Below are 8,427 nucleotides of genomic sequence, written 5' to 3' on the forward strand. Positions count from 1 at the left end.
CAACTCTTCGCTGTGCTAATCTGCTCCAGTTTTCCCAAGATCCCCCTTTTTAATTAAAGCAGGGAGAGTTCCTTCATGATTTGGTGATGTTACTAACGCGGGTGTGCTCGCGGCGCCGTGCCCGGCTGACGCGGAAGCCGGAGGCCCCGGGGCCCCCCTCCGGGCCAGGATGGCCAGTCCGGGCTCTCCGGCTCCACACGGGGACCTGCTCGCCCCACCGGGCTTAATTTTTTTTTTTTCCTCTCTCTGCTGTTTTAGTGAATTATTTTAAGGGAGAAATTAACAAGAAAGCCGCGATGTAACCCTTTGAAATACGGAGTAATTGATTTCTCGGGCGGAGCTTCTCATTTGTCCTCCATGAAAAAAAAGTTTTTGTGTGTCTTTCTCCCTCTTGAATATCGCAACTCGTAAACTCACTGACAAGTAGTAGGGCTGCCTCCGAATTGCTCTGGTAATGACTTCTGGTTCCACCTAGGGCCTGTTTCATGCAAACTTCCAGGCTTCCCAGGTTGCCACAGTGTGTTCTCACAGCAGGGGAGAGGCTATTAATAATTCGAGCATTTAACAGGTGGAAGGGAGACAAGAAGAGGGAAGCCCCCCCCTTCCCCCAAATCTGTAAAAGGGCAGTGGCGCTTCTGGGTGACCACCGCAAATTCTCCAAGCCAGCGGAGTAGGCCAGAGGCCCTCCCACAACTTAGGAAGAAGACTTGAGCTAGAAGGGGGATTTAGAGCTCGGGCCACCCGGGACAGTCCCCACGCTCCTTTCCGCACCTGAACACTAGCACAGGTCATGGGCTGAACACCGCCTGCGGTTAGGAGCCACGCTCCACCCGGCAAACGGTGAACGTCCAGGGCCGGCCCCACGCACCCTGAGGGGCTGCCGCGGGCCCGCCGCCCGCCGCAGGGCCTAGAAGTCCCGAGAAGTCGGGAGATGGGCCGCCGCGAGCGTTTCCACCTCCCTCACAGCAGCCGCAGCCGCAGAGCGGGATCTATAGACCAAATCCTACGCCTGGGAACACGGGATTTTTACACCCTCAGACGTCGCCACAGCGTGCTTAAGGGGAACTTCAAGTTTCGCTTTTTCGGTTGGTGGGCTGGGGAAGGCATTCAAGGCCCTTCATCTCCTTCACCCACCCCCACCCCCCTTGCTGACCCGTGACCCGCAGATCTCTGGCTCCGCACCCGCCGTGGCCGCTACACTGTTGTTGTATTCCCGCGGAGGGTGCCTTTGAGGTGCAGATTGGGGCCTGCGGGCTCCGCGCCGCCGCCCGACTTACGGGCGTTGAAGAAAGGCCCAGGCCAGCGCCCCAGCGGCCCCTGGAGCCAGCCTAGCCGCGTTGGTGTGAACGTCATTACCACGACAAGTCGCTTCATTGCATGTCAATGCTCGGTCCTCACCAGCGCCCCGGGATGGTAGCGCCAGGCCCGGGGATAGAGGTCGGGGGTCCAGGCCTGAAGTGAGGGAGTGGAGAGGGCGTTGGAGGGGAAAATGAGTATCAGTGCGAGACAGAGACGACGAGAGAAACAAAGAGACCGCAAGGGGCCGGAATGGCTATTTTCTCCGCTTGTCACCGCGCAGTGGGACCCAAGAGCCCAACAGGCCAAGCCTGAAGGCTCCAACCCCTCGAGGCCCCAAATCCACGCGCCCCACCCTAGAGGCTGGCTTCCCACCACTTGCCAAACTGTGAGCCCGCAGGAGCCAGGCCCTGGGTTCACTCTTTTCTCCTTCCGGCCAGAATCTCACCGCTTCTGAACCTTAGGCCCTTTGGAAGCTCAGACCTCCTCGGAGGCTATGCTATTGGCGCTTTCTCAGACCCTGGGCCTTCTGCTGCTGCGAAGTCCAGTCGGCTTGTGGAGAAAGGTGCAAAGCCCTTAGCCAAAGACCTCCCGGCCTCTACACCCTCCAGAGAAGGGAATGAACCAGGGCCCTGAGGCCTAAAAGGGCAAGGGAGAGGAAGATGTGGATTTCTAACATTTGTGTTTCCTGCGGCTGTTTGCACCCTTCAACCAAAGTCAGTCTACCTTTGGGGATGAAATTGCATTTTAGTGAGGTTTGGCTGAGGGGAGAGGTATAAAAAAGCTCAGTGTTAATAAAAATGATCAATACAAGGAAGGTAAATAGAAATCGCAAGACGGCTTCCTTTCCCCAACTCCAGGGAACATAGTAAAGATGGGACTTCTCTGAACTTTACTACTAATGGCACAAATCTGAAACAAGAAAAGGACCTGGCTCCAGAAAGAGCAGGCCCTTGACTTTTCTCCGGGGGTTCAGGGAGTCTGTTCGAATCGCCCGACGGGCCTTTAGGCACCCAGAATCTCACCCTAACCAGGCCTCGCTTGGCTCTGGGGTGGGGGGTGGGCGGCAGAGGGCTCCCCGCTTCCCATTATGAAATCGGCAACAGAGGAGGCAGCAGCCAGGCCAGAGCTGCCCTGGTTTCCCCAGGGGAAATGTCTGGAAGTTAGAAGCCGAGAGCTGCAAGAACGCTCCTGGGGCCGAGTCGGGTCCCGAGCTCAGGGACGGCAAGATCCAGGGCCCAGCTGGCCTTGTAAGACGGGCGGCCTAGTGTGACAGGCGTCCGCTTGGGAAAATGTTGGACCTTCCCTACCACCCAGCGTCCAGCCTTGTCCAGTCACCCCCATCCGTGGCCCAAGCGGCGCAAACTGCCTTCGCGAGGGAGAGGCTAAACTTTGTGCAAACTCTTTTAAGTATTTCCCCCAAAGAACATTCTCGCCGGCGCGACCCGTCCATCCGGACCTCTTTCCATTCTCCACCCCCATTAGGTCCCCAAAACTTGGAGACGGGAAGACAGGTGCTCCAGGACCCCACCTCATGCGTAGCCCTGGGGTCTAGGGCACGAACGGAGGCTTCCCGAGCGGGGGAACCTTCTTTACCACGCACTGCAGCCCCCGCCCGGCGCCCTTCCCCCTCCCGAATGAGNTCGCGGCTCGGCGCTCCTGGCGACGGGTCCCCGCCGGGCATGGGCTGTAGGGCTCGGCCGGGCCCGCTCCCTGGAATCGCTTAGGCAAATCCTCCTTTTTTACCTGCTCACCAACATCTCACCTGGTCATAAAGAGCTGGGTTGCTACCTGCCGACGCATGCGCGCTAGCCCAGGAATTCACTCCGCCAGCCCTAGTCCCAGCGCCTCGCAGAGCTGACCTGGGAAGTGATGGATTTATAGCCGCGGCAATCTCGCCATCAGCTCCAGCTCTTCCCAACAGCCCCAACCCGCTTTCCCGGTCGGTCCCTGGCCGGGGAACCGAGGCGGACTGCCTGCTGGGGTGCGCAGGGCGCGATGCGAGTGTGAGTGGGTGTGTTTTCACACTCAAGCCGTGGGGGCATCTGCGCGCTCTTCCGTCGACTCTCGCCCCCCACCCTCGGAACTTTGAGGCTAGGAGAGTCTCCACCCCGAGGGTGGGGGCAGGATCGGGAGGGGGGGGGGTGGAGGAAGAGGGCGAGGCCGGGAGATTGGGCCCGACCGGCTAGGTCCCGCNCTCCCGGCCCGGTGAGTCGGCCCCAGGGCCGCTGCAAGCGTCCGATCCCAGATCAAAGTGTTGCTCAGTAGGTGAAAACGTTCGCGATTGTGTTCATTTCTGGCTTCTAGGTTTAGTCTCCTCCCACCGCAGACACACACACACGCACACTTGCACACACTCACACACTCCTATTTAAGGTGCGCCCCTCCCCCACTCCTCTATGGCTTCGCAGCTCTTATCTTTTCCACTAACAACTTTTTAAAGGGAGACTGGGGGCGTTGGTGGTTCTGGGATGGGCAACTGAGGTTTGGGCTTGGGGTTTGCTTTCCCATGACAGATAAAATCGCTCAAGTGATTTCACCGCTGCTTCTAATTAGAAGGGAGATTTAAAAGAAGCCACAGGATTTGGGGCTCCCCAGGAGCTCACCGCTCCGTCGGGAACCACACCTGGTCGGGAGGGCGGCCCGGGTGAGGAGCCTAGCCTCGGGCCGCGCACTCCTCGGCAACCGTGCCGGCCCCATTCCAGCAGGGAGAGATCCGAGGATCCAGGGCTTGGGCCTATAGACCTAACTCCTGGGACAGGCCCGGTCATCCCCGCCTGCTGCCGTCGTCTAGGACACGTCAGGCCAAAGTGTGTAAAGGGTCAGCTCCGCGCTGAGGGGTGAAGACTTGTCCGCGCACCAAAGCCTCCATCGCCGGTGGCTCTGCAGCCTCCCCGCATGGGCGGCGGTGCTGTGGTTGGTGCCTCTCAAGGAGTCCCCGTGTCGCCTAGGCATTTGGGTCGTCCCTGGGCTGCGGGATCCCATCCCGGGGCCGATGGCGGGTTTGAAACTTTTTGGACCTGCGTTAGAACCTTGCGCAACAAGTTTGGGTTTTGTTTTGGGGTGCTTTTTTTTTTCCTCGCGAGAATTGTAAATAATTTAAATTACGGCATATGTATTTTTTTTAACTCCTAGTGTGTCCACTCCACCATCCCGGCTTTTCCCACACTGTCGAAATGGGTTGGTGAGAACCGAATTCTTGAAAGTCCAAGACCCATGCGAAAGACGCGCTCTTCGAGATTCCGGCGGGGGGCGCTGTGGTCTCTTAGAAATGAGCACGGTTTCAGGCCCCTGTGGCCTCGCTGCTGGCGCTCACTTCTGGAACCAGGGCTGGAGGGGGACTCGGGTAGCTGGGCCAGGCCGAGCCCAGGAAGGACAGGAGGTCGTGTGCTAGGGCGGGGGTGAGGCGCGAAGAGTGCCGTCTCTAACTTTGGTACCTTTTTGGGGGGAGAGAGGACGCGGCAGGGCTTGTGCGGGAAAGAGAAGGCGACAGTGCCGGTGCGCTTGAGCGCGAAGCCAAGCCGCTGCTCTGGATGGGAGTGGACAGGAAGATTTGGAAGCGAAGCAGCCCAGGCCTTGGGCACGGAGGTCTCTGTTCAGAGGATTGGGGCTGCGGCTGGGATCGGGGTGGGGTCGGGGAAGGAAGAGAAGGAGCAATCCGGAAGCAGCCGGGAGCTAGAATTTAGCTTTGGAGTACGACCCTTTGGGATCCAAACTCCGCTGGGTCATTTGCAGTCAACAGGCTGAGTGCCCTGGGGCAAGTTGCTGAGCTTGCATGAACCTCAGTTTTACTCATTTGTAGAATGGGTACTTTGTTGTGAGAATTCACTAGAGGAATGTGTGCGCCTAGCACTCAGCACAGCACTAGCCCAAGATGCGCTCTCATTCAAGGCTGCTGAGCCTGGCCACGGACGGTCTACTTCGCCCCATTCCCTGACCCTGATAATATCCGGAGACTGGTTCCATTCTAGGTGGGGTCAGTTCCCTCGTTCTTTCCTTAGGCACCCCGCAGTCAGAGCTCGTGGTCACCTGCACCTCCTGGGGCTCCCTATCCTCCTTTTCCCCAGGAGTGGGCCCTCCCCCTGGCTCCAGAGACCCTTGATTCTCCCTTCAGGGCCTTTCTCCACCTCCACCGCCTTCCTAGCTCTGCACCAGCGGGACTCTGCCACCTGGAGGGGCGGGCAGGGGCGACACCTCCCAACCTCACCCCGCACCCAGGCTCCAGTCTGCACCCAGTGCCAGGGCAGTCCCAAGGCCACTGACTGCGCTTGGCGACCCGCCTCAGCACCCAGCAGCCTCCAGAACTGTGGCTTCGGGCCTCCCGCGAGCCAGAGAAAAGTGGGACCCTTTTTTGTGTTTGCAGCGTCGAAGGAAAGGAGATCAGCAGGGATTCCCCTCCCCTCTCCCTGCGCCGCCGCCGCCACCCCAGAAAAGCAGGTTCGGTACCTAACAGGTCCTAGAATTCTCGGCCCAATGGCAAACTTTTTAGTGCGCGGCTCAGTGCTTCGGTGCAGACGGCGGGAGCTGCGGGAAGGGGCTGGAAGACTTGGTGTCAGATTGCGCGGACCTCTCGGCTTCAGGTAATGCTGAGCTCAGGCTCTCTGAGGCCCCTGGTGTCCGCGGATATCCGGGTGGAGTCTATTCCTAGCCGGTAACGCACCACCGACTCCGTGAGTTCCCCGGTTGCAGCGGGAACTATCTTTCCCTTAGAGTCAAAGCTCGGCTTGAACCGCATTCCTCCCCAGCCCAAAGCTCTCAGGACGCTTACTCACCTTCTTTTTTCACTCACCGTCAAGTGCCACCCCCACCCCGCTCCGCAGCGTTCCCCTCCCCGTATCGGAGGCTTCTTAAGCCACTTGGAAATGGAAACTTAAATCTGAGCAATGGGTTAACTCAGAATTTCAACCTTGTGGTTGCCTCAGCTTGCTTTCCCCTTAGAGGAGTCGGGGATTATTGGGACAGATTGAGTGACCGCTCATGGCCCCTGGCGTCTCTTCCTCTGCAGAGGCTCGACTTTCAGGCCCTTGGCCTGTCAACTCTGGGCCATTCCTGGGCCCTCTCTGCAGTAAACTGGCCCCCAGGATCTGAGCAGGGACGGGAGAGGGTTTGACTACTCAGAGGAGAAAGCGAGAGGAGTTGAGCGGTGACTTGCCAGGATGCTCCAAGGATTCCTACAGAACTCAAAAGCCCTCTCCAACTGGGTTAGGGCAAAGGAACAGGGTTACTGGTCACCACAGAAGAAAGAAGCCAAACCTCTTACCAAAGGTGCCCAAGGAGAGTGCAGAAAGGAGGAGCCGTGACCCTGAGGTGTGCTCACCGCCTCCAAGGCACGCACTCTGAACTGGGACCTCTCGGAGCAGTGGGTACAGAAGGCCCCAGGCAGGGGCGCAGTAAGACAGGTGGCCTAGAGGCCCAAACCCTAGAGATGCCCTGGAGGCCATAGGACCGTGACCCCTCCACGCGTGGCCCCGGTTTCTCTAGGCCCCAGGCGACAGGTGCAGTCGCAGCCTCCACCGCCCGCTGTGCCAGGGCGGCCGCCGCTCACCGGTGCGGAACCACTATCGGAACGAGTTTGCGCTTCTGTTTACAAAGCAATCCTGCCATCAAAAGAGGAACAAAATCACCACTTATCACACCCTGTCATAAAGTAATCTGCCCTGGAGGGAAACCCTAGCGAAGAACCGCGAGGTGTGTGGTGTCGTGTGGTGTGAGTGTGCGTGCGTGCGCGCGCGCGCGCGAGCGCGTAGGTATGCGCGCTTGGGAGGGGGCGGGGGGCAGGGAGAGCAAAGGAAAGGGGGACTCTCCCAACTCTTTCAGAGTAAATCGCTTGGACTGGTAGTACCCCTCCAGGCGGGGAGAGACAGAGGGTAACCCCAGCGCTGGCGCCAGCAGAGCCCCGCCCAGGACTGGGTCCGATGGGGCGTCAAATCTCTCTCTTCGCTCTTTGGAGTCCACTCATTTGCAGCCCCTGGCCAGATGCCTACTTTTCTGGGGTCTTCAAAGATGCTCTACCCACCCCACCCCCATCCCCACAGATGGGCAGAAAGACGGAAAAGTGAGTTCTTGGAAACTAGGAGGTCTATTTTGATTTCCCTCCGGGTAGGGGCACTGAAGTAGTCTTCAGTAATTCCTAGCCAGTGGGGGAGGGCTTTTCTCCCTCTCATCCCCGTGGTGTCCCCCACCCCCATTCTCCTTGCTGAAGAGCATGTCCTTAAGGATGGTCTGGCAATATTGGCCAAATGGTCTGTAAAGTGGCCAGGGGCGGGGGCGCGTGGGGGGAAGTATTGTAAAGTTTTAAGCCACCCCTGTGGGCATCCAGTCCTTTTGGATTATCTCCAAATAATCCTGGTTTGTCTACAGGGAGATGGGAAGCCTTTCAGGCAACGAGACCTATCTATGTCCAGCAGAATACCTCTGGGGGCTTCCCCTGGGGTTGCGGGGTCTCCGCCTCCTGTGTCACCCTTGGAAGGGCCAGAAGAGCAGCCTTCCACACCCTCCCCATTTCCCTTCCGCCACCGTGAAGACTTTTCTAGTCTTGCTATGGTAATTCACAACCATGCAGAGTTTGGGCTTGTGCATAGGTGATCCCAAGTCCAATACCACTCTCCCCACTCCCACTCTCCTAGTCAAGGGAGTGATTTTCCCTGCAACCAACGTTAATGTAGCAGGACACCATTTGGTTAATTTGTATCCACAGGCATTTGGATTTGGGACTCCTGGTCTCCATAATGTGAGCCTGAAAAGCTTGCGGTCACAAACCCTGAGAGATCACTTTGGCCCCTCACGGGATATCCCGGAGCCCCGGCAGGCAGAAATATCAATGTTAAAGCATCATGTGCATTTTTAAGGCCCTGGGGGAATTGTTTCATCCTTTATAATTCCTGTATGGTTGATGAAAACAGAGTCCACATGTAAGGGGAAGGACTTTTCTTTCCCAAGACTGGGGAGCTAGAGCCAGTGCTGGCAGAATCGCCAAAAACAGGGTAGGAGAAGGTCCTCGTCTTCTCTCCCTGCCCCCAAACAAGCTGTCTTGGGGCAATAAATGACTTAGGGCAACAGTATTCAAACTTTGCTCTATATTAGAATAACCGGAAGAGACTGAAAAATCCTGATGCCCAAGCGGCACTTGAA

The sequence above is a fragment of the Crocuta crocuta genome, unplaced genomic scaffold (assembly GCF_008692635.1).
Source record: "Crocuta crocuta isolate KB4526 unplaced genomic scaffold, BGI_CrCroc_1.0 scaffold24, whole genome shotgun sequence".
Taxonomy (NCBI): domain Eukaryota; kingdom Metazoa; phylum Chordata; class Mammalia; order Carnivora; family Hyaenidae; genus Crocuta; species Crocuta crocuta.